General features: G+C 50.1%; 1 protein-coding gene across 1 annotated transcript in view; it reads right to left on the bottom strand.

Annotated features, from left to right (window-relative positions):
- Positions 1–27,183, bottom strand: part of LOC309559445 (class I histocompatibility antigen, F10 alpha chain-like) — a 587,461-nt gene that overhangs the window by 301,013 nt on the left and 259,265 nt on the right. The window lies entirely within an intron of this gene.

Genomic DNA, 27,183 nt, shown 5'->3' with positions numbered 1-27,183 from the left:
TTTTGCTGCCTAAACGCAGCATGCAGCTGCGCAGATATGAAAAAAGGGCTTGTTCACATGTGATGTTGAGGGGTGGTAAAAAGCACACACTTTAACTGTGTTTTTACCACCCCCTAACTGTTCACCCTGTAGCTGCAGAGGCAGCAGCTGGGGGTGGACATGCTGTGGCTGGAAGTATACCCCCAGGTGAATGGGGCTGCACTACAACCAACCCGCAACTGTGTGCATTGCACGCAGTTGCAACATAGTGATGATGCATTTAGGGGGTTAAAACAAGCGGTGAGGAGGCAACATAATGCCTTTTTACCGCCTGCCAAATGCCTCTGAAAAGCGATATGAGCATGGATCGCTTTTCAGAGGAATGGCATTTTCTTGCTAGTACTATGAACAAGCTGGAAAAAAAAAACACTTCTGATTGTACACATATAGGGGGTCAGGATTAAAATGAATGTGCATACATACACGCATGTAAACACACATGTATGCACATACACACACATATTCATAGTCATATATAAGCACATATACACACACACACACACACACACACATCTATATAAGCATACACACATATTCACACTCATATATAAGCACATATACACACACATCTATATAAGCATACAAACATATTCACACTCATATATAAGCACATATACATTCACACATACACACACATATATAAGCACAGACACATAATACATACACATATATAAGCACACACATATATAAATGCAAATACATAGAGAAAGCCTTTTAAAAAAAACAAAACGTCAGTGCTGTACCTTTTGCTTCCTTCCTTCCTGTCGGGTATTGCACTGTAGGGGGAGGCAGAGAGCACAGCACACACTGCTTTCACTTTCCTATGTGTGACAGTTCTGCTGAGGATCGAGGAGATCCGTCTCAGCGGTGCTTGCCTCTCCTCCTATCCAGGCATACAGGGGGCCCTCTAGGGCCCCCTGCAGCATGGGGCCCGGTCGCCATGGCGACTCCCACGACTCCTGTACGTCCACCCCTGCCTCAGCTCACAACTACAAAGGATATAGCAGGCAGCTCCGAGGCTGCAGTGAGAGACTTGCGGCCGGGAGAGGATAGTGCGCCCCCCACCAGGCGGCGCCTGGGTGCACTGCACCCTAAGCACCCGCCTGGGATCGGCCCTGCCTGTAGTGTAGATCTGAAAGAGTGAAGCATGTCTTTCAGCATGGATTCAGAAACGAATCGTTCCTCTGTGGGGAGCCCTATAACCTGACCCCTCTGGTAGGACACTGAGCTTGTGCTGTGAGTCTGTGGCAGATAAAGCATGTTGTCTCCTGCTCCTTGCTTAGCTGGGGATATAATGCGGGGCTTGTTTTTGGCAGGGCTTCTGCTGGATGGGGAGTCAGGGGATGATGAGCCTGAGGAGTACTCACTGTCAGGATTTCCTACCTTCTTTGTAGGTGTGTGATTCCTTGCTCTTTCAATCCCTGGTGGTGCTAGTGAAGCATTCTGTGAGTAGCCGCTGCCATCTTGCAGAATGCCTGGGAGATGTGATCCATGGATGGTCTCCAGTTTAGACAGCTTCGGCGATTCCTTCCTCCGCCAGTGAGGGCAGGGGGTTGTATGGAGGCAGCTGAGCCGGTTTTTAAGTTGCTGCGGTGATCGTATTCGGGCACGGTTCTGTGTGGCAAGGGAGAGCTGTTCTAGCAGGCATCCATCAGCATCCCGGTCGCCACGCCCCTCGACGACAGGTAAACCCTGATCGCCATGACAACATCCAAGGAATGCAAAGCAACCTCCTTAGGATGCTTAGGATTCGCACAGAGGAGAGGCAACACAATGTCCTCATTAAGGTGGAAATCAGAGACCACCTTTGGAAGAAAAGACTGGTTAGGTCGCAAGACCACCCTTTCCTTGTGAACCACCAGGTAAGGGGAGCGGCAAGACAAGGCCGTCAATTCCGACACTCTGCGAGCAGAGGTGATCGGCACTAGAAAAGGCAACCTTCTTTGACAGCAGAGGCAACGAGATTTCCCTAATGTTTTCAAAGGGAGAACGTTGTAGCACGGACAGAACCAAGTTAAAGTCCCATGGAGGTAAAGGCGCCCTTCGAGGACGGAATAATATGGGAGACGAACCGAAGGAGACAAGGTCAACTTCTGAACGTTGATGGTCCATCCGAACTCCTGGAGCGTCTGAACCGTAGTGGACAGATCGCGCAGCAGGCTCTGACTGGCACTCGATCTTAACAGGAGATCGTCCAGATATCCCAAGACCGCAATGCCCTGTGCCCGTAACAGGCCCAGAACAGGAGCCAGCACTTTGGTAAACACCATTGTAACCGAAGCAAGACCGAAAGGCAACGCCACAAACTGATAGTGTTCCTCCGCGATAGCAAATTGGAGGTACCTCTGATGACCCTTGAATATGGGGATGTGTAGATACGCATCCTTTAGGTCGATAGAGGCCAGGAAGTCTCCTGGACTTAGGGAGGCCACCATCGAGCGGAGCGATTCCATGTGGAATTTTTGAACGCGCACGAAGCAGTTCAGAGCTTTTAAGTCCAGAATCGGACGCACCTTGCCCTCCTTTCTGGGCACAGTGAACAGATTCGAGTAAAACCCCCGGAATCTGTCCCGATGAGGCACCGGGACGACTACCCCCTGGGCGAGGAGATCCTGCACCGCCTGATGCAGGTCTTGTAACCGCCCTGGGGTCAAATGAAGATTTGAGGGAAAGAATCTGTCCGTTGGTCGGGAAAGGAATTCGATCTTGTATCCTGATCGAATGATCTCCTGAACCCACCTGTCCAGAATTCAGAGCAGCCAAGGTTGGAGGAAACCACGCAGATGTCCCCCCACCCCTGAAACGGGTGAGGGCGCCCCTTCAGGCAGAGGCGGACTGAGCCGCCGCACCGGCCTAGGTGGCTTTAGGTTTGCCCGTCCAGGGCTTTCTCTGGCCACCTTGGCTTTTGAAAGGTTTCCCCTTGTTCTGCGCCTTGAAGGCACGAAAGGACCCCTGATTTGGTTTAAAGGAAGTGCCCCGCTTACCGCGGAAAAACTTACCCTTAGGATTCTGGAGCAGCAGAGTGCTCTTGCCCCCAGTGACCCCGTTAACCAATTCATCCAGGGATTCCCCAAAAAGGCGAGACCCCGCATAGGGGATGTCAGCCACCGTTTTCCTGGAAGGCTGGTAAGCCGACCAGCTTTTCAACCATATCAGGCGACGGTTAATCGCCACGACACTGGACAGGCGCGCAGCTAATGGGGCCTCATTTAAGGCCGCATCGCAGAAATACATGACCCCTTGATAAATCTGGTCCACCATCTCCAAGGTAGAAGGGGGGGCAGAATCTGCCATGAGGGTGCATCTGAGCACCTTGGTCCAATCCGCCACAGCCTGAGCCACCATGACAGAGGCGAAAATAGGTTTCAGCATGGAACCCGCCACCATGTAGGAATGTCGGGCAAGAGATTCCAGCCTCCTATCTGTAGGATCCCTAAACACTGGAGAATCTTCGGTGGGTACCAGAGTAGCCTTGTTCAATCTGGCCACAGTGTGATCCACCTGAGGAGCCACACACCAGCGCAAATCCGTAGGAGACGCAAAGGGGTAAAGGAGTTGAAACTTCTTTGGCACCACAAAGGTGCGTTTTAAATTACGCCATTGATCATTCACAGTAGCGTGAAACTAAGCGAGACAAGGAAAAACCTGTGCCGCCTTGCGGGTCCTGTGCATACCAAAAGAGGACACATTGCCCGGAGGATTGGGCTCATCCTCTAAATGTAGTGTTTCCTTGATGGCAAGAATCAGCGCATCCATAGCTGCGCGGTCTTCGGCCGTCCCAGGGGGGAAATCATCCACCCCTGCAACCTCCGCCTCCCCCTCAGACTGAGAAGAGCGAGACCCTTCAAGGGGTACGCTACCTATGGCAGCCATATCAGATTCAGAATCAGAAGAAAAGGAAAGCATAGGCCTTTTCCTATGAGCCCGTTCAGTCATCAGAATATCCACTTTGGACACCAAAGTCGCCACTGCAGCAGACAAAGTAGTCAGAGCAGAAGATTCAGAGGAACCTGAATCACCCACCAAGGCTGGGGGAAATTTGCTGTCCTGAGATTCAATAGGGAAAAAAATTTTTTTTTTTAAGATACTGGCCCTTTAATTGCACCGCGGACCCCGCAGCACACCGCTATAAAGACTGTGAAAGACAGACCCCTAAGCAGGAATAAGCTGATAGCCAGAAGTATTTCCACAAAAAAAGGACAGCAGACAGACCCCCACAAATTGTTACCACCACAGCCGATCTCTTCAGAGCAGAAAGAGGAAGTGATGTCACTGCAAGAGACTGAACTGAGACTCCAGGCCAAGGAAAAATGGTTGCCCATAGAAAGTAATGGGAGGCTTCGGAAAAATGGCCGCCGACATGTGCTCGGAACGATCGTTTTGCCACACACAAGATGGCGCCGTAAGGCGCCAAAAACACACTACATACAATGCTGTATAAGCGCCCACAGTGAAGCCAGCATGCTGCCCACACCTAAAATGGCGGTCCAGCGGGGATTAACCCCGCAGCGGTCGCCACACGTGTCTGTACCTCCAGAAAAGCACCCTAAAGTGACACAGGAGAGGGACCCCCACAAACCCACATAGCGCACAGCTGTGAGAAAAACCCCCCGCAGGGACTGGGATCAGGGAGCCCAAAAACGCACAGACATGAGGGGATAACACAGACACACAGGACTGCCAGCCCCAGACAGAGGCCCCACACAGAGTGTACTTACCTGTACCTGGTGGCTTGGGGTGCCTCTCATCGATGGGAAACCTCCCACCCTCAGATGGCAGGGGTGCCGTCAGCCAAAAAACGCAGGACGCTAGCAGTGCACGGAGAACCGTGGATGAGGCGTCCAGGCGAGGTAGCCACCTCGCAGGCTTGCATCCCTGAGGACAGGGATGGGTCATTTGCGAGGGCGGGGGCGAACACATAGCCTGCTAAACGCTCGATGGCGGGCTGGGATTCCATAAGGCCCTCTGTCCTGGAAAACCAGGACGACCAATCCGACTCCCAGCTCCGCAACACCGTCATCATCATGAAAAAGTGACTAACTAAAAGCTGAGAAATAAACAGCTAGTAATGAAAAGAAAAAAAACACATTTCTGAAATAAAATCATAAAGAAACAGAAGGCTGAAACTGTAGCCCCCGCACAGGAAAGTGCCTATCTCACTCCTAACTAGGCCGAAGACAAACTGAGTTGGGATGGCTGATAGCAAGGGGGGTATTGGACCAGTGGGACAGCCCCCATAGGTGTGTCTATGTAAATGCTTTGTTTTTAACAAGTCTTATGCCTAGCTTGCTCCTATGGATAAGAGGTCAATACCCATTTGTGAAGACTGTATGAATATAAGCTGGTTTTCTAAATCCCAGATATACATGTCCCCATGGGTACAGCGCAGGATGGGGCCTTCAATAGGGGGCCACAAAGGTGTGAATCATTCATAAATCTGTATGAAACATCAGTGACAGAGGGCTCCAAAATGGGCAAAAGTCTCCAAGGCACCGCTGCAGTACACGGCCTTGAGAATCACCAATATGCTAGCAAAAACGAAGAATCACAGCGGAAAAAAAAAAAAAAAAGGAATGATCATGGAATAGCTTGTATCCGATGGGTCTTGTCTCAAACCAGTTTACGTGATAGACCTCTCAATGAATTTATGATCATGTCCTTGGAGTTTATTCTCATTCACAATGTGTTCCAATTCAATGACTCCCTTTTCCTCCAGGTACAGGGTGTGGCTATGGGCACATGTTGTGCTCCAGCCTATGCCAATCTGTACCTGGGGGAATGGGAGGGTGACATATTCCAGGATGATGAGTTTTCAATGTATTCGGACCACATGACTATGTGGTGCCGATACATTGATGATATATTCATGCTTTGGGACAGCCCCCCGGATCTGCTCCAATCATGTCTTGCCACACTCAATTTAAATAAATGTAATCTTCAATTTACTATGTCATCTAGCAAATCTAAAATTACTTTCCTTGATGTCTCTGTTTTCAAGGACAAGGAGAACAAGTTATCATGTGAATTATTTTGGAAACCCACGGCAGGCAACACCTTCCTCCATGCCACTAGCTTTCACCCTTAACCCTTGGTGCAATCGATCCCCTTTAGTCAATATCTCCATGTTAGACGTAATTGTTCTAGCAACGAGACTTTCTATAGGGAAGTGAATTTATTAAAACAACGTTTATTAGAGAGGGAATACAGTCATAAGTGTTTGAAGAGGGCATACAGATGAGCCACATCAAACCTCATACGGAACCTTCTCCATACTAAAAAGAAAGACAGACAGGTTGAAACTAATAGAATTATTACTAAATATTTTAACAAACATGGAGAGGTGAAATTAATCATTTGAAAATATTGGCATCTCTTGACCTTAGATCCCACGGTGAGACCTTTTGTACCCCCCTACTCCATCGATTGCTTGCAGGCGAGTTCCATCTATAGGGGACAAACTGGTGTTCAGTGAATACCAGGGTCCCACAAGGGGAGACAGATGTAAACTTCTAGGTACATTTCCGTGTGGGTCATGCTCGCACTGTAAATATATCGATAGGAGAGGACATTCTCCTATCCAATGGTCGAATGTTCCGCCCCCGACACTTTGCCAACTGTCAGACTCTAGGAGTGGTATACCTCATGCCAGAGGCATAACTAGTACCTTCAGGGCCCCGGTGCAAGAAACCATGAAGGGCCCCCCAGACCCCTGGCCCGGGGCCCTTCCCTTCAAGCCTGGGGCTCTTCCCACTGATCCTGGGGCCCTTTACTCTCGTTGTGGTGCCCTTTATTACGGTCCCCCAGCGGGACCCTTTCACAAGTTATGCAGTGAGCCCCCTTCCTGCCATCTTGGGGCCTCCCCACGGTGGTGAAATGCCAGGGCCCAGGCGCAAGTATGACCTTTGCGATCCTGGAAGTTCACCCACTGGTGTCAGTAGTTGCTATACATGCTGCCCCCGCCCCCCCACCCCTCCTATCCAGGTGTACAGGGGAGCTGCACAGCACAGGGCCCGGTTGCAATTGCAACCCCTGTAGTTACGCCCCTGCCTCATGCTCTGTGATTGTGGCTGTTTCTACTTTGATAAGACCATCCAGCAATCTTGCCAGCGTATGTACTGCCACATCCTGAGCATGAAGCAGGCCAACCCTAAACTTCCTCTGGGTAGGCATGTTAGGTTATGCCACTAGGAAGTGTTTCCACATATATCTTTTTTGGTTTTTGGATAGAGTCCACCCCAGTCCGCATGGAGGAGATTTTAACAAACTTCTCCTCTAACGCGAGCTGAGGTGGATCTATGACCTCAATGCCACTAATGCTCCTGGACTCAATGAGGCCTTTAATTTTAAACCCTTTCTCCAGGGTTTTACATCAGGAGGCTACAAAAAAGATCTATAAGCCTACTTTATCTGCGCATTCTCCTGACTCTACATTTATTTAGATTGTTTCCCCTCCCCCCTCTCTTTTTCTTCTGGCCACCAACCAACCTCTACTCTCACTACTGCTCCCCCAAGGAATTCTGCATTTTAGGTAGTATCCTTCATTTGTTATTACATGCACGTAATAACCTACCGTTAGTTTACCGGTAATGGTCTTTTCTTCCGAGCCTTCCAGGACGGCCCAACAATGAGAGATGGTAGGCTCCTCCCTACCGGAAACACAATCAATTAAGAATAGTTAAAAGGCCCCACCTTTCCCTCTGGCCCCAGTTGTAATAGAGTAAACTTCCACAACCAAATTTATGAGGGAAATGTTCTAACAATATTATAGGTACTTATCACCTACATCTATGCATAACATCAAACACCCTTTTAACTAGGGTGGGTAGGCGGGCCGTTCTGGAAGGCTCAGAAGAAAAGACTGTTACCGGTAAACTAGCGGTAGGTTTTCTCTCCTCCCCTTCCAGGACGGCCCAACAATGAGAGGATAACAGAGATCCCTTGCCTACCTTAGGGTGGGACCACTGCCTGCAAGACTTTTCGGCCAAAGGCTAGGTCTTGTTGAGTTAGTACTTCAATGCGGTAATGCTTCAGGAAGGTGTCATGACTAGACCAGGTGGCTGCAGTGCGAATTTGTTCCCATAAAGCTCCTGCCTTATCAGCCAAGGATGTGGCGATGGCTCTTGTTGAGTGCGCTTTAACCTTGGTTGGAGCAGGAAGACCTGATAATTCATAAGAAGTGGTAATTGCTTGCCTAATCCACCTGGCTACTGAAGGCTTAGAAGCCTGCAATCCCTTCCTAGGCCCAGAATGGAGGACTAGGAAATGGTTTGACCTTCTGAATGTTTTAGTTCTTTCTAAATAAGTGAGAAGAGCTCTTCTCACATCAATACAATGGAATTCCCTTTCCTTGTTTTTTGGTCTGTCACAAAAGAAAGGTAGATTTATCTCCTGAGTTCTATGAAAAGAGGATGCTACTTTGGGTAGATATAAAGGGTCTGGTTTTAGGACTATCCTATCTGGGAAGACCAACATAAAAGGCTCTTTAATGGACAGAGCCTGTAAATCACCTATTCTCCTGGCTGTGGTGATAGCTAACAAAAAAGCTATTTTTAAGGATAGAAATTTTAAAGAAATTTCCTTTATAGGTTCAAAGGGGCCTTTAGATAACGCCTCTAAGACCTTATTCAGGTCCCAAGGAGGGAACCTGTTTTTTGTAATAGGAGTAGCCCTACTCCTAGCTAACAAAAATCTCTTAACCAATGGCTCCTTTGCCAAACTGATGTCTAGAAAAACTGAAAGAGCTGCAATCTGTACCCTGAGGGTGTTAACTGCCACAGCCTTATCTACTCCATCTTGAAAAAATTCCAAAATAATTGGAGTAGAGGTAGAAGCGAAATTCATTTGCTTCTGCCAGGTACAGAATCTTTTCCATATTTTAACGTAAATCTTTCTAGTGACTGGTTTTCTACCACTCTATCTGAGCATCCTTTTGCTTTAAGCAACTGGCGTTCAGTAACCAGGCAGTCAATTGAGCGAATCCTGGATTATGAAATTTTACTAGTCCCCGAGACAGAAGGTGTGGGTACTGGGCATCTTTTCTGAACAATAACCACATTTCTTATGGACAGCAGGCCCTTGTAATGCAGATGTAGCTTCTTGTGAACCGCTCTGGGACTCTGGAAGACAGGATACAGAAACAACATAAGTATCGCCCTTCCAGCAAAAAGACATCAAACATAGGGACCGTAGAAAGAAGGCAGTGTTATCTACTATGGTCAGGGAAATGATAAGTTCCAGGCACATGTTATGTCGGTAAGCTAGCAAGCTTCAGCATAGGTCAGCAAGGATACAGATTATCACTTACCTTGTCCGACCTGGTTTTTTGCTGCCGACACCTGGGACCGTCTCTCCTCCTCCTTCCCCGGAGGATGAGTCATGGAGGACTTCATTTCCGAAGCAGGAACCCGGGCTGTGCTAGCTTTGGACTCTGCTTTGCCACTACCGAGCGGCTCCGGCATCTCCTCCATGCTTCTCTTCCTTCCCATGTCGCGTGCGTCTGACGTCTGCGCTGGAAGTTCCGGTTTCAAATCGAGGTTTAGAACGCCCGTCCTCTCGATTTTTTCGGCAGGAAATTCAAAATCTTCAAATGGAGGAGAGCTGCTAGCGCCAGAAAACAAGACCTGGAAACACTAGGAAGTGACCGACTGCTTGCCAGTGGGCGACCTGTGAGATCCCTCGGACGGGAGTGCAGGGACTGCTCCGTTCGTAAGGTCCCCCCCCCACTCCAGAGAGTTCTGCAAGGGGAACCCATGGCTTTCTGCCGAACCTGGCTCACAGGGTACCTTTCGACTCTAGGAGTCTGCAGGTGAGATCTTAATCATCATTTCTTTGTAGGAAGAAACACAATCTAAACTGGGGCCAGAGGGAAAGGTGGGGCCTTTTAACTATTCTTAATGGATTGTGTTTCCGGTAGGGAGGAGCCTATCATCTCTCATTGCTGGGCCGTCCTGGAAGGGGAGGAAAGAAAGCCTGTCTTCTTTGTCATTATGCTCCGATTACTATATTTATCATCATATGCATTTTTTGATACAGTATATATAGATTCATATCTGTATTACACGATGTACATATGTATATCATTATCGTTTTCTTTCCCAGGTTCCATGGTTTCCCTTGGATGCAGCACAGTTCCTTGGTGTCACCACTTCCTTCTTTGCTATTTCTACATTCATTTGTTATTATAACTGCCTCCTTGGATGCTGCGCTTTTCCTCTTTACCATCTGAATGCGAGGACAGCGACCCCTCAAGGTAGCAGAGCATCCGGGGCAACCTCTTTAGCCTCTGAATCAGAGGACACCCCAAAGATGGAGAAGGCAGTGGCCGTTTTCGGCTATCAACCTTTTTTATGACTAAATACACTTTTGTCGCCAGGCTTTCTAAAGTTGCTGAAATTGCGGCCAGCGACTGTGATCCGGACTGTTCGGGAGTCTCACACAATGGGTCTGAGGGTGAAAGCACAGTTTGGGACTCCATATTGTAAATTACAAAAAATGGAGTACTGTCACTTTAAGAGGCACCGATCGTGGTTCCCACCACCGATCGCAGCGGTCTGCAGACTCCCCCTTAAAACTACACTAACAGCAGAGTGTGCAGGGATATGTCTAAAAGTACCCCAGTACCGTACCACCTCAGAGAAAAGTCCTGATCGTTTCCAGCAGCATGATGAAAGAGACAGGAAATGATCTTGGCCAGCAGCAGGAAGCAGAGCACAGGAAGTGATATTGCCTGAATGTAAAGTCACGCTGCTCAGTGCAGCACAAAAGCCACACAAACATGGTTGCCCATACAATTGCAATAGGAAGCTCAGGGAAAATGGCTGCCCCATACAAGTCAATGGGGAAAAAACTGAATTTTTGTAAAATCTTACCGTAAAATTCCTTTCTCTGAGTCCTCCGACCCTTCCCAATTCGTCACCAATGGGTATTGACCTTTGCTCCGTAGGAGTAGCTAGGCAACAAGAATTGTTAATACAAAGCTTTTAACATAGACACACCCCTAGGGGCTGTCCCCCTCAGTCAATACCTCCCTGCACCAGCATTCCCAACTCAGTTTGGTAGCATAGCAGTAAGAGTACACAAAAACCCCAAAAGAGGGGCGAGGGCCAGCGACTGTCGGAGGACTCAGAGAAAGGAATTTTACGGTAAGATTTTACAAAAATTCCGTTTTCTCTTAGGTCCTCCGACAGTCGCCGCCCCTTCCCAATTCGTCACCAATGGGACATCCCAAAGCAGTGTAGACATGAGGGGTGGGAGACGCAACCGCAGAAAAAGGCAACGCAGTACCCACATCAGAGAAAGGAACCTTACCATAGTAAGAGAACCAACTGGGCAACAGGAAAACATGCTCAACAGGAGCAACAACCCAGGAAAAACAAGTAACCCAGGGGTAAAACACCCCAACAACCAAGGGCCCATGAAAACAAGGGTCCCTAGGAGACTGCCGCACTGAGAACTTTATGGCCAAAGGAGGCATCAGCCGATGCCTGAACATCCACCTTATAGAATTTTGAGAAGGTGTGAACGGACGACCAAGTCGCCGCCTTACACACCTGGGCCACAGAAGCTTGATGCCGGAAAGCCCAAGACGTACTCAAAGACCTGGTAGAGTGCGCCTTCACAGGAAAAGGAGGAACCTTCCCCTTCAAGGCATAGGCTTGTTCAATGATCTGTCTGATCCATTTGGCCATAGTCGCAGCCAACGCCGTCATGCCCTTCCGAGGTCCCTCAGGAAGGACAAAGAGAGAATCTGACTTGCGAAAAGATTCAGTGGACGACAGGTAAACTCTGTTCGCCCAGACAACATCCAAGGAATGTAAGGCAACCTCCTTCGGATGCTTAGGCTTTGCGCAGAGCGAAGGCAAGACAATGTCCTCATTCAGGTGAAATTCCGAAATCCTTTTCGGAAGGAAAGATGGGTTAGGCCGCAGGACCACCTTATCCTTGTGGACCACCAGGTAGGGAGAATTGCAGGACAAAGCTGCCAGCTCTGACACCCTGCGAGCCAAAGTGATCGCCACCAAAAAGGCAACCTTCTTGGACAACAGAGACAACGAGATCTCCCTGATCTTTTCAAAGGGAGCCTGTTGCAACACGGACAGAACCAAGTTCAAGTCCCATGGGGGTAGAGGGTCCCTCCTAGGAGGGGCCAAGTGTCGCACCCCCTGAACAAAGGTGCTAACCAATTAATTAGACGCCACAGGGCGTTGAAAGAGAATGGCCAGCGCAGAAATCTGACCCTTAATTGTGGCCAGCGCCAAACGCTGGTCCACTCGTTTGGAGGAAAGCCAACACTCTCGACACCGAGTATGAGTGAGGGGAATACCCCCTGGACTCACACCAGGCAAAGTATGCTTTCAAAGTATGGTAGTAAATTTTACCCGAAGAGGCTTTTCTGGCCTTGATCAAAGTGGGAATGACCTCAGGGGAGAGACCCCTATCCTTCAGGTCCTGGCTTTCAACAGCCAGGCCGTTAAAGCCAGCGACTGTAAAGCAGGATGGAATATCGGCCCTTGAGACAGGAGATCTTCCCGTAGTGGCAGACGCCACGGAGCGTCGACTGCCAGATTTACGAGATCTGCGTACCAGGACCGGCGAGGCCAGTCCGGTGCCACCAGAATCACCGTGTGCGGTTCCGAGGCTAACCTGCGAAGAAGCCTGGACAGCAGCTGAATCGGTGGAAAGGCATACATCAGGCGATACTGATGCCAGGGCGCCACCAACGCGTCTGAGGCGTCTGCCCGAGGATCGCGCGTCCTTGCCACGAACCTTTCCACCTTGTTGTTCAGACGAGACGCGAACAGGTCCACATCTGGGGAACCCCACTTCGCGCACAACATCTGGAAAACATCCGGGTGAAGGGACCATTCTCCCTGGTCCAGGGTCTGGCGACTCAGATAATCCGCCTGCCAGTTCTCCACCCCCGGAATGTGAATTGCCGTTATCGCCGGGACGTGCGTCTCGGCCCAAGACAGAATGTCGACTACTTCCCGAGCCGCTCGGGCACTCCTGGTGCCCCCTTGGTGGTTGATGTAAGCCACCGCAGTGGCATTGTCCGTCTGAACCCGAATCGGACGGCCCCGAAGCCGGTCCGTCCATCGCAGAAGGCAAAGCTTTATCGCTCTTAATTCCAGAATGTTGATCGGGAGGGAGGACTCCTCCTCCGACCAAGTTCCCTGGGCGGACAGAATGCCCAGAACACCACCCCAGCCCGACAGGCTGGCATCCTGGTGAGCACCGTCCATGACAATGGACGAAAAGACTTGCCCCCCGACACCGCCGGGGACTGGAGCCACCACAGAAGACCCCTTCTAGCGTCTTGGCTCAAAGAGATCCGCAGATCCAGGGATTGCGGCCGCCCGTCCCACTCGGTCAGAATCTCCGCCTGGAGACCCCGCGTGTGAAACTGGGCAAAAGGGATCGCCTCGAAAGACGAAACCATTAGACCCAGACATCTCATGCATGTCCAGAGAGACGAGCGTCGGTTGTCCCTGAGGGACCTGACCTCGTCCTGAAGAGTCCGAAGCTTGTCCTCCGGCAGGAAGACCTTCGCTTGGACAGAGTCCAGAATCATTCCCAGGTAGGGAAGGCGAACCGAAGGACACAGAGTCGACTTCGGAATGTTTATGGTCCAACCGAACTCCTGCAGAGTCCGCATCGTGGTAGACAGGTCGGCCACCAGGCTCTGACTGGCGTTTGACCGTATCAGGATATCGTCCAGATACCCCAAGACAGCAATGCCCTGTGCTCGCAACAGGGCCAGAACCGGCGCCAGCACTTTGGTAAAAACCCGCGGAGCCGAAGCGAGACGGAAAGGTAACGCCACGAATTGGTAATGATCCTCCGCAATGGCGAATCGAAGGTACCTCTGGTGACCCTCGAAAATGGGGATGTGCAGGTACGCATCCTTCAGATCGATGGAGGCCATAAATTCCCCCGGACTCAGGGCAGCCACCACTGAGCGCAGGGATTCCATGCGAAACTTGCGAACCCGCACAAAGCGGTTCAGAGCTTTCAAGTCCAGAATCGGACGCACTTTGCCCTCCTTTCTGGGCACAGTGAACAGATTGGAGTAAAACCCCCGAAATCTGTCCCGATGAGGCACCGGGACCACCACCCCCTGGGCCCGCAGGTCCCGCACCGCCAGGTGCAAATCCTGCAAGCGCTCCGGAGACAGCTGAAGATTTGAGGGAAAAAATCTGCCCGCCGTCCGAGAGAGAAATTCGATCTTGTAGCCAGATCGAACGATTTCCTGAACCCATCTGTCCCGAACGCGGGCCAGCCAAGGTTGTAGGAAACCGCGCAGACGTCCCCCCACCCCAGAAATGGGTGAGGGCGCCCCTTCGGGCGGAAGTGGTATGGGAAGTCGAACCGGACTGGCCGGACTTCTGCTTCCCTGCCCACGGCTTCTTCTGGGAGCCTTGGCCTTTGAAGGGCTTGCCCTTGGACTGCGACCGAAAGGCACGAAAGGACCCCCGAGAGGGCCTAGACGAGGAATTCCGCTTTCCACAGAAAGACTTATGCTTGAAAGACTGGGGCAGGAGAGTACTCTTGCCCCCCGTAACCCCTTTTATCAAGGTATCCAAAGCCTCGCCAAAAAGACAAGACCCCGCGTAGGGAAAATCCGCCAGCGTCTTGCGAGAGGATTGGTCGACCGACCAATTCTTCAGCCAAATCAGACGACGGTTCAGTACCGCCACGCTGGACAGGCGTGCAGCCAAGGGAGCTAAATTCAAGTCAGCATCACACAAGTACATGACACCCTGATGGATCTGGTCCACCATAGCCAACGTGGTAGGCGGAGCGGAATCAGCCGCCAAGGTGCGCCTGAGCATCTTGGTCCAATCAGCAACAGCCTGCGCCGCCATAATAGGCTTCAGCATAGAACCAGCCACCATATAGGCATGACGGGCAAGAGACTCTATTCTCCTGTCCGTAGGGTCCCGGAAAACCGGGGTATCCTCGGAGGGCACCGCAGTAGCTTTGTTCAAAATGGCTACCGCGTGATCCACCGGAGGCGCCACACACCAACGCTCGTCGGTGGCAGGCGCAAACGGATAAAGTAATTTAAACTTATTTGGCACAGTAAAATGCTTCTTTAAATTGCGCCACTGTTCATTAACCGTATGGTGAAATTCAGCAGGGCAGGGAAAAACCTGCGCCGATTTGCGAGCCCTCTGTGTTCCGAAAGCAGACATCCTAGCAGGAGGAGTAGGCTCATCCTCCAAGTGCAAGGTGTCCTTTATGGAGGCAATCAGCTCATTCATGAGTGCAAGCTCTTCAGGCGAGCCAGGGGGAGAAACATCAACCCCCTGCACCTCAGGCTCTCCCTCAGACCCCGCAAGGTCCAAAGATGAGCGGGACCCTGAGAAGGGCACGCCAGCCCCAGCAGCCATATCGCCCTCTGAATCCGAGGAAATGGATAACCTGGCCCTTTTTGCGGATCGTTCAGTCAGCAGCATCTGCACCTGAGACACCAAGGAAGCCACTACAGTGGTCAGATCGGCCCCCTCGGGGGGAGCAGCAGCCCCCTGGTCCCCCACCAGGGCGGGGGGAAACTTGCTATCCTGAGAATCCATGCCCCAGTACAGAAAAGCAATAAAGGTACTGGCCCTTTAAAACCACGGCGAGCGCAGCCCACCGCACACTGCTGTATGCACTGACCCCGCAGGGATAGACAAACACTGAGCAAGGAATGACAGGACAGACAGGTAAAAACCTGGAGAGAGCACACCAGACTGCTGCCACCGATCGCTGTTCCCGGGGAAAGAGGAAGTGATGCAATGCTGACTGATAGATATAGCCTATGGAAGGCTCCAGCAAAATGGCCGCTCGGCAGATGAAAAAGGCTACAATAAAATGGCGCCGCCATGTGCATGGACAGTATCGCCCGCCAAAATGGCGGCGAATGGCGCCAAAACACGGCGCTGCATAGAGACAGGGCCGGTCACAGTATACAGTCAAATAAAATGGCGGATCGCCGCAGCGATCATAGCACACACACATGTCTGCACTCAAACTGCACCCAGAGCATAATAAAACAGCAGAGCAGGATGGCACCCCCCCCTCGCAGCCCACAGGCATGCAGCCACACAGGGATCTGACAGGGAGCCCGCAGTTACACAGACATGGAGGGTATACACAGCCACAGACTGACACCCATACAGAAGGTCCCCACACAGAAGGTGCTTACCGTACCCGATGGCGTGGGGAGCCATCTCCAGCGACAAACCGCTATCAGGGCAGACAGGGAGTGCCGCAGCCAGGACGCTTGTGGACCGCAGTCATGGCGTCCAGTGAGGTAGCCACCTCACAGGCAGCATCCCTGCAGCGAACAGGGATGGGTCGTTCAATGTGCCAGGGTAAAACCTAAGCTGAACGCTCGATGGCAGGCTGGGGATCCATCTGGCTATCAGCCCTGGGATGCAGGGCGGCCAGTCCGAGACCCAGCTCCGCATGATGATTCTTCATCAGAAGATCCCTAAACTAAGGCTGACAAAATAACAGCTAGCAAGGAAAAAAGAAAAATACTTGAAATAAAATCAAAGAAAGGGTAGAAGGCTGAGACTGAGCCCCAGCACAGGATAGCCAGCTACTCCTAAGCTAGGCAAAGACAAACTGAGTTGGGAATGCTGGTGCAGGGAGGTATTGACTGAGGGGACAGCCCCTAGGGGTGTGTCTATGTTAAAAGCTTTGTATTAACTATTCTTGTTGCCTAGCTACTCCTACGGAGCAAAGGTCAATACCCATTGGTGACGAATTGGGAAGGGGCGGCGACTGTCGGAGGACGTAAGAGAAACTACATTGCCCACACTCAAGATGGCGGCACCCACGGCGAGCCATGCGGCCAGGGACCAACACTATGGAGGCCTCACGAACCTGCAAGCCCAAGGTACCATTCCACTCCCCAGGGTGCCAGGCGCCCTAGACACATAGCCCCCCGCAGGCACTGGGAAGGGGGGGTAGACGCACAGACCAGTCACCGGGCAGGCCAGGGGGATCTTTCAGGAGATACAGAACAAAAATAACCCCTGAGGATTGGGACTTTCAACGGCAAGAACCAGGACTTGAGTATGAAAATATATAAATTTTATTACACGTATTACAGAGATGAAACATACATAATCACACATAAAATATATGATAAAAACAAGGTCATAGATACGTCTTGGAACCAAGAGGGTCTGAGGTGTCTGGATCGGACTAGACGCGTTTCGGTCCAATTGCCTTTCTCGATAGTCCAGAGAACACCAGAGCTCAGACAGATATGTAAGACCTCTGTGGAATCCAGGACGTGAGACCAAAAGGATGGGCCTTGGTGGATGAGAAAAAGGCTTTCAATTGTCTATGGCCGCAAGTAGTATACGCTAGTTTGGCTGGGTCTATGCAAGATAGGCTCAGAACAATTTGTTAATATTGTATGGGCTTCCAAAGGAGATTTAAATGGTTATAAGCCAAATACACAGTGGTTTGGCAAATGACAGTGAGAAGAGAGCTCCACGATCAGAAATTCCCACGAGGATCTCCAAAATAAGGTCAAAAACACACAGGTCATCTGTGAATTAGTAGTAGAATGGAGGTGTCCCCCGATGGATATATAGTGCTGGGACGTATCCAGCACTGCATCCCTGTACAGCCCTGTATGTGTGAGTAATGGCGGCGCGCGCGCCATTTAACCATTTAAATCTCCTTTGGAAGCCCATACAATATTAACAAATTGTTCTGAGCCTATCTTGCATAGACCCAGCCAAACTAGCGTATACTACTTGCGGCCATAGACAATTGAAAGCCTTTTTCTCATCCACCAAGGCCCATCCTTTTGGTCTCACGTCCTGGATTCCACAGAGGTCTTACATATCTGTCTGAGCTCTGGTGTTCTCTGGACTATCGAGAAAGGCAATTGGACCGAAACGCGTCTAGTCCGATCCAGACACCTCAGACCCTCTTGGTTCCAAGACGTATCTATGACCTTGTTTTTATCATATATTTTATGTGTGATTATGTATGTTTCATCTCTGTAATACGTGTAATAAAATTTATATATTTTCATACTCAAGTCCTGGTTCTTGCCGTTGAAAGTCCCAATCCTCAGGGGTTATTTTTGTTCCATATTCATTAGGGATGTTGGCAAGATTCCAGGTTTAAAACACAGAATCCGAATTTATCTTTTCTTTCAGGAGATACAAATCCCATTATCCCAAGGGGAGGGCCCACATCCCCCCAAGGCCATCAGGGGCAAATCTACTCACCATACCGTGAACCGGGTGGGCTCTGCTCCAGGCAGGCTGCCTTCCAACCGAAGTGGGGGTGCAGCCAGCCAAGGGGTACTCTGCGACTCAGGGCGTTCCAGGTCATCACGTACTGGCGAGGCATCCGCTCGCAGGCTTGTCCCCATCTGGAAAGGGGCACCTTCGTGGCGAGGCCTAGTGTGGGACTATAACCTGCTCACGCTCGTAGGCCAGGCTGGGGGGACCATAAGGATCTAGATTATCCAGTGCAAAGCCCCAGCCAGCATTGTTGCTTGTAGATCACCAGGAAATTCTTCCCTGAACACTAGCTAGCGAGTAAAGAGAAATAAAAAAAAATATTCTGAAAAGAATAAAAAAAAAAAAAAAAACCCTGAGACTGGAGTCCCAGCAGGAAACCTAGTTCCTACTCCTTCTCTAGGAAAAAATAAACTGATGTGCTGGGCTGTGTGTGTGTGAGAATTATGTCTGGAGGGACAGCTCGTGGGCATGCATATGTAAAACTTTGTACTGTTGTACTGGCTAGACTACTCCTGCAGGTGGCAGCATAACCCATACAGCGCATGAAGATGAGGCTGCGTTAGTCAATGGACGATAGAGAAATATATATTTTTGAAAGCATTCTTAGTTTGCACAGTACTGTATAAAGCGAAATGCATACAAATCTATTTTCTCAATGATATCCAAATTATTCTACAAATATAGTCCTGTGTGTTCGGTGCAGTCTGTGCAAAAAAATGCCAAAGAAAAGAGAAAAAAACGGAATTTTTGTAAAATCTTACCTGTAAAATTCCTTTCTCTGAGTCCTCCGACAGTCGCCGCCTCTTCATATTCGTCACATATGGGGGTATTAGACTTTGCTCCGAAGGAGTAGCTAGGCAACAGAATATGTTAACAATAAAGCTTTAACATATCCCACCCTCAAGGGGTGGTCCCCTCAGTCAATACCCTCCTACTTCCTGCAACCATATCTCAGTTTTAGTGGAATAGCAGTAGAGTATACAGTCAAACCCCAAAAGAGGGGCGGGGGCGGCGACTGTCGGAGGACTCAGAGAAAGGAATTTTACAGGTAAGATTTTACAAAAATTCCGTTTTCTCTTACGTCCTCCGACAGTCGCCGCCTCTTCATATTCGTCACATATGGGGATGTCCCAAAGCAGTGCAAACATGAGGGGTGGGAAACGCATCCGCGCCGAAAGGCAACGCAGTCTCCACATCAAAAAAAGGAACCTTACCAAAGGAAGGAAACCAGCTGGGCAACAGCAAAAATAAGTGCTCAACAGGAGCAACAACCCAGGAAAAGACAAAAAACCAGGGGATACAAAACTTATCCCAACAGCCAGGAGTCCCCAACAAGGGACCCTAGGGAACAGCCGCACTAAGAACCTTGCGGCCAAAGGAAGCATCCGCCGATGCCTGAACATCTACTTTGTAGAATGTTGTGAAAGTGTGTACGGTCGACCAAGTCGCCGCCTTACACACCTGGGCTACAGAAGCCCCATGACGACAGGCCCAAGACGTACTCAGAGATCTAGTAGAGTGCGCCTTCACAGGCACAGGGGGAACCTTCCCCTGCAAGGCATAGGCCTGTTCAATGGTCTGCCTGATCCATTTGGCAATGGTAGAGGCGGAAGCCGCCATGCCCTTCCGAGGACCCTCTGGAAGAACAAACAAGGAGTCCGTCTTTCGAAAAGACTCAGTCGATTTAAGGTAAACCCTAATCGCCCGAACAACATCCAGAGAATGCAATCTCACCTCCTTTGGATGTTTAGGCTTCGTGCACAACGAAGGCAAAACAATATCCTCGTTAAGATGGAATTCCGAAACTCGTTTCGGCAGAAAAGAAGGATTAGGTCGCAAGACCACCTTATCCAAATGAACAACCAGGTACGGAGACTTGCAGGACAAAGCCGCCAGTTCCGACACTCTGCGAGCCGAAGTGATCGCCACCAAAAAGGCGACCTTTTTGGACAACATAGACAACGAGATCTCCCTGATCTGTTCAAAAGGAGCACGTTGTAACACAGACAGGACTAGATTCAAGTCCCAAGGGGGCAAGGGATCCCTCCTAGGAGGAACCAGATGCCGCACACCCTGAATAAAAGTGCCAACCAAGGAGTTGGAAGCCACGGGACGTTGAAACAGAACGGCCAGCGCAGACACCTGACCCTTTATCGTAGCCAGCGCCAAACGCTGATCGACACCCGTCTGAAGGAAAGACAGCACACGGGAAACCGAGTACGTGCGGGGTGAAAACCCCCTGGACTCACACCAGGCAAAATAGGCCTTCCAAGTACGGTAATAAACCTTTCCCGAGGAAGACTTCCTCGCGTTGATCAAGGTATGAACAACCTCTGGAGAGAGACCCTTCTCCTTCAGGACCTCGGTCTCAACAGCCAGGCCGTCAAAGCCAGCGACTGTAAAGCAGGATGGTAAATCGGTCCTTGAGACAGTAGATCGTCCCGAAGAGGCAGACGCCAGGGGGCGTCGACCGCCAGATTCACGAGGTCTGCGTACCAGGACCGGCGAGGCCAGTCCGGTGCCACAAGAATCACCGTGCTGCGTTCCGAGTGTAACCTGCGAAGGAACCGGGACAGCAACTGAATCGGTGGAAACGCGTACATCAGCCTGTACTGATGCCACGGGGCCACTAACGCGTCCGACGCGTCTGCCCGAGGGTCGCGCGTCCTTGCCACGAACCTCTTCACCTTGTAGTTGAGGCGAGACGCGAACAGGTCCACATCTGGAAGACCCCACTTCGCGCACAACATCTGGAAGACAGCCGGGTGGAGAGACCATTCCCCCTGATCCAGGGTCTGGCGACTCAGATAGTCCGCCTGCCAGTTCTCCACTCCCGGAATGTGAACCGCCGTTATCGCCGGGACATGAGTCTCGGCCCAAGACAGAATGTCGGCCACTTCTCGAGCCGCTCGGGCACTCCTGGTGCCCCCTTGGTGGTTGATGTAGGCCACCGCCGTGGCATTGTCCGTCTGCACCCGAACCGGGCAGCCCTGCAGCCGGTCCGTCCAGCGATGAAGACAGAGCCTTATCGCACGCAATTCCAGAATGTTGATCGGGAGGGAAGACTCCCCCTCCGACCAGGTCCCCTGGGCGGACAGAACGCCCAGAACACCACCCCAGCCCGACAGGCTGGCATCCGTGGTGATTATCGTCCACGAGATCGGACGAAACGACTTGCCCCCGGACACCAACGGGGACTGGAGCCACCACAGAAGGGTTTCCCTGGTGCGATGACTCAACGAGATCTGAAGATCCAGAGACTGAGGTCGCCCGTCCCACTTGGACAAGATCTCCGCCTGGAGACCCCGCGTGTGAAACTGCGCGAAAGGAATCGCCTCGAAAGCCGAGACCATCAATCCCAGACATCTCATACACGTCCGCAGAGACGAGTTCGGAACGTCCCTGAGGGACCTGACTTCCTCCTGAAGAGTCCTGAGTTTGTCTTCCGGCAGGAAGACCCTCGCCTGCACCGAGTCCAGTATCATTCCCAGATAGGGAAGACGAACCGACGGACTCAGTGTCGACTTTGGAACATTTATCGTCCAACCGAACTCCTGCAGAGTTTGCATCGTGACAGACAGGTCCTTCTCCAGACCCTGACTGGTCGCAGACCGAATCAGAATGTCGTCCAGATACCCCAGGACAGAAATGCCCTGGGCTCTCAATAATGCCAGAACCGGTGCAAGCACCTTGGTGAAGACCCGCGGAGCCGAGGCGAGCCCAAAGGGCAACGCCACGAACTGGTAGTGATCCTCCGCAATGGCAAATCGAAGGTATCTCTGATGACCTTCGAATATGGGGATGTGAAGATACGCATCCTTCAAATCGATGGAGGCCATGAATTCCCCCGGAACCAGGGCAGCCACCACCGAGCGCAGGGATTCCATGCGGAACTTGCGAACCCTCACAGAGCGGTTCAGAGCTTTCAAGTCCAGAATTGGACGAACCTTGCCCTCCTTTCTGGGCACAGTGAACAGATTGGAATAAAACCCCCGAAATCTGTCCCGATGAGGCACCGGAACCACCACTCCCTGAGCCCTCAGGTCCCGCACCGCCAGGTGCAGATCCCGCAGGCGCTCTGGAGACAGTTGTAGATTTGAGGGAAAAAATCTGCTCTCTGGCCGAGAGAGAAACTCGATCTTGTAACCAGATCGAACGATTTCCAGAACCCATCTGTCCCGCACACGGGCCAACCAGGGCTGAAGAAAACCGAGCAAGCGTCCCCCCACCCCAAAACTGGGTGAGGGCGCCCCTTCAGGCCGAACTGTTATGGGCCGCAGGTCCGGATTGGCCGGACTTCTGTTTTCCAGACCAGGGTTTCTTCTGAGAGCCCTGGCCCTTGAACGGTTTGCCCTTGTAGTGCGGCCGAAAGGCACGAAAGGACCCCTGAGGGGGCCGAAAATTAGCATGCTTCTTCCCAGAAGCCCCCTTAGCCTTGGGGAAATGGGGCAAGAGAGTGCTCTTACCCCCGGTAATCCCCTTAATCAACACATCCAGGGACTCCCCAAAAAGGCGAGACCCATCATAAGGCAGATTGGCTAAGGTTTTACGTGAAGATTGGTCCACCGACCAACATTTCAACCAAACCAGGCGGCGAGACAACACCGCCACGCTGTGCACACGCGCGGCCAACGGAATCAGGTCCAGGTCCGCATCACACAGATACATGACACCCTGGTGGATCTGATCCACCATATCCAGGGTCGCCGCTGAGGCCGAATCGGCCACTAGGACGCGCCTAAGCATCTGCGTCCAACTTGCGATCGCCTGGGCCGCCATGAGAGAAGCAAACAGAGCCTTAAGCATAGAACCCGTAACAGAATAAGTATGACGGGCAAGAGACTCCAGTCTCCTATCCGTGGCATCACGGAAAATAGGGGATCCCTCTGCAGGGATCGCAGTGGCTTTGTTCAAAACCGCAATAGCATGATCCACTGGCGGAGGCACACACCACCGTTCATCAGTGGCAGGCGAGAAAGGATAACGCAGCTTGAATTTACTTGGTACCGCAAAAGGCTTGCGCAAATCGCGCCATTGGTCCTTAACAGCGCGCTGAAAATCAGCATTGCAGGGAAAAACCTGCGGCGTCCTGCGTTTTCTCTGCGTCCCATAAGCCGCCAAGGCAGCTGGGGGACACACCTCGTCCTGCAAACGTAGCGTCTGCTTAATGGAAGCAATCAACTCATCCATGATTGCAAGCTCTTCAGGCGAGCCAGGGGGAGAATTATCAACCCCCTCAACTTCAGCCTCTACCTCAGACCCCACTAGATCAAGAGAGGAGCGGGACCCCGATAGGGGGGTCCCCGCCAGAACAGCCCCATCACCTTCACCCTCAGAATCAGAGGACAGAGCAACTCTGGGCCGTTTAGTAGATTGAGCAGCCACCAGCATTTGCACCTGTGCAGCAAGGCCAGCCACAATAGTGGCCAAATCCCCCCCTGGGGGGGAAACAGCGGTCCCCTGGCTTTCCACCAATACTGTGGGAAACTTGCCCTCCTGAGAATCCATTGCCCCTGTATGCCAGACAACCAAGGGTTAACTGCCCCCTTACAGCAAGCGCGGCAAGCGCAGCCCACCGCACCACACTCAGGCACAATGAGACCCCCACAGGGAATATACAGACTGAATACAGGCAATGGAACACAGGAATAGAAGGATAAAACCTGAGGAGACTCCGCTGCTGCTGCTGCCTCGATCGGTGCTTCCAGGAGAGAGGAAGTGATGCTGCTAGGGCGCTCTATGTAAGCCTATGGAGGCTACAAGAAAATGGCCGCCGTGCATGTAAACCATGCGGCCGGAGCGGGCGCCGGTAAAATGGCGCCGTTTGGCGCCGAAATCGCCGCTCCACAGTGCATAAAATCACACACAAAATTATCCCAGAATATGGATACATGTTAGATCGCCGCAGCGATCGCTGTATATGCCCCAACATGCCATTAAAAACATGCCCCACAGCACACAGCTCCTCACACTGCCCAGCCTGACATACTCAGTGTCATACAGCTCCCCCCCCCCCTTGCAGCCCACAGCATGCAGCCGAGATATAGGGAGACAAGCAGTGTGATTAAAGGCAGGTTACACAGTCCCAGACTGAGACCCCCCCCAGACAGACAGGTCCCCACATAGATACACTTACCTCACATGGCGTGGGGAACCCGCACAGGCGAACAAGCCGCTGCACATGAGGCAGGGAGAGTCGCAAATCAAGACGCACACAATGGCGGTTCAGAAACCGCACAGCGTCCGGTGAGGTAGCCACCTCACCAATCATCCCTGCACCGAACAGGGATGGGTCGTTCACCGTGCCAGGAGCGTTACCTGGCTGAACGCTCGATGGCAGACTGGGAAGCCACTGACCCACGACCTGCGACCAGGGGGATCAGCCCGAGACCCAGTCCGCATGATCCTCTTCGTCCGAAGAACTAACTAACGCTGACAAAAATAACAGCTAAGTAAAGGTAGAGAGAAAACTCAAACAAAAATCAAAAAGAAGAAAGAGTCTGGGACAAAAAGTCCCAGCACAGAGAGAGCCAGCCACTCCTGACAAGCTAGACATTAAAACTGAGATATGGTTGCAGGAAGTAGGAGGGTATTGACTGAGGGGACCACCCCTTGAGGGTGGGATATGTTAAAGCTTTATTGTTAACATATTCTGTTGCCTAGCTACTCCTTCGGAGCAAAGTCTAATACCCCCATATGTGACGAATATGAAGAGGCGGCGACTGTCGGAGGACGTAAGAGAAAAAGTGTCCTTTAAAAACACTTTATTGAGAAATGTCCGCCCACTACACACAGACTGAGCTCAGACGCTCATAAAAAAAAAAAAAAATCATAAAACATTGGTAAACATGTTCTCTAAAAATGACCACCAATTTGTTGCGTCCTCCACCTTCAGCTGTGTGTTCGCTGGATGCTTACCCTCAAATATTGACCCCTTGGGGTTACAGGAGGTCAAATACAGCCTGCCAAGGATAGCATCAATCACCACCAATGGAGCCACCATTAATGGAGGAAATTACAAACACTCCTTTTACTCTGGTCAGCAGTACTCCTCTTCTCTTTTCTCCCAAGATGATTGGTATTAACTCCAAAAATATACATAAAGGATGACCTAGTTCTCTCTGCACATAATACCAATTATTATAAATTGAAATACAGTTAAACTCACATCTCCAAACCTCAACAAAGGCACAAAAGAATCCACAGGGGATTCATCCACCAGTCCTCTCTACCGTCCTCACAGAAGTATTAAGTAACTCCACCCACCTGTGAGATGAGGTTACTCCTGACACTCCGCTTTACACGTTCCATCCCGTGGGACTTCCTCAGAGCTTCTGTCATTTTATTTAATAGCATTTATTGTTTTTAACACTAGGTTATTCAGATCATGCTAAATATTTTTTTTTTTTTTTATTATTATTGTGATGTGTATATATATCACTGTGCTGTACTACATGAGACACCAGACTTCATTTTATAGTTCTCAGCCATTGAAAGCAGAATTTGCTCCCTTTTTTCTGAGCTGTCATGTTCACACCAAGTGATTAAAACTTGCTTATGTGGTGTTCTCATGTATAGGAGTAGTAGTATCTTGAATTGTATAGCATCATTACCTAATTATATACATAGGGAACTAAAAAAACAACCAAAAACCAACAATAACATTTGTTTTTTATTATTTAAATTTCAAGTAACTCTAATATAAAATATTTTACTACAAATGTTCACAAAGTACCCAGTCTAACACTTCAGACTGTTTTCTGTTCAAAATGGTACAATTTGGGGTTTTTTTAAATATATCTCCAAGATAGGGCCTATGTCCTAGTGTGAGGGGAAAAAAAAGCTTGATAAATGAAATGTAATATATACACCGTATATTTTCTCATACCTTGGAAAAACAAGCAAATTTGGTATTGTATGGTTTTAAACAAAATTAAAAAATATATTTCAGAACAGAAAAAATACCATTCTTTGTCTTTTACACTTTTATGTGGTCAAAATCAGGATGGAGCACGCTGCACAGAAAGTTACCAGCCTACTAGATTTATGGCAGGATCAACAGGTATTTTTTACATTTACCAAACATACATAGCAAAACACTTTCAATTGTGTATTTAACATACCAAAAGGGATAAAAAAAAAAATAAAGTTCACTGTTAGGGATTACATATATAAGCATCATATACGCTTTAAAAAATACTCTGCAGATATATTTGAACTATTTAGAAAACAAGATAATCCATGATAAAAAGAGTAAAAAAGTTACTTCAAAGGGGCAAGCCAATTTATTTTATTGATAACTACATTTTTTTTTTTCTTAAATAGTTACATCCTGAAATGTTTTAACTTTTCGACTTCATGTGCCATACAGTAAATACAATCTTATTACTAACATGTCATTTGTCCTTCCTCAGATCTGTATCTGATCATTGCAGGTCTCTGCTTGGTGATTAGAACAATGATTTTATCCCAAGTGCCTAAAGATAATATATTGAAGATACAGCTGGATAATAAAGCCGGCCATAGATAAATCGATTCTCAGCCGGTTCAGTAGGGCCGGCTAAGATTTGATCCATCTATAGGCAGGCTGGTTGTTCGGAAGTGATCCGTCAGTTGATTTGGATACAACCAGCCTGTTAGATTTTTTTACATTCAATTACTCCCAGTATCAACAGCTGTCTTCAGTAATCCTTATGTTATGCCGGCCAGGAAGGCTCCCCCACTCCCTCTGGCAGAACAAAATATATCACTGGGGGATGGAGTCTCCATCAACACTGACTGTGTTGATGGGGAAATCTAGTGATTTTCTTTCCTGCAACCTGTGGTGGAAGGAAAGAAAATTGCATAATCTATGGGCTGCTTTAGACCAGCATAATCTGAT

This window comes from Pelophylax lessonae (assembly GCF_965119305.1).
Source record: "Pelophylax lessonae genome assembly, chromosome: 7".
Lineage (NCBI taxonomy): Eukaryota > Metazoa > Chordata > Amphibia > Anura > Ranidae > Pelophylax > Pelophylax lessonae.
The sequence above is the reverse complement of the archived record's forward strand: the minus strand, read 5'-3'. Positions and strand labels throughout refer to the sequence as shown.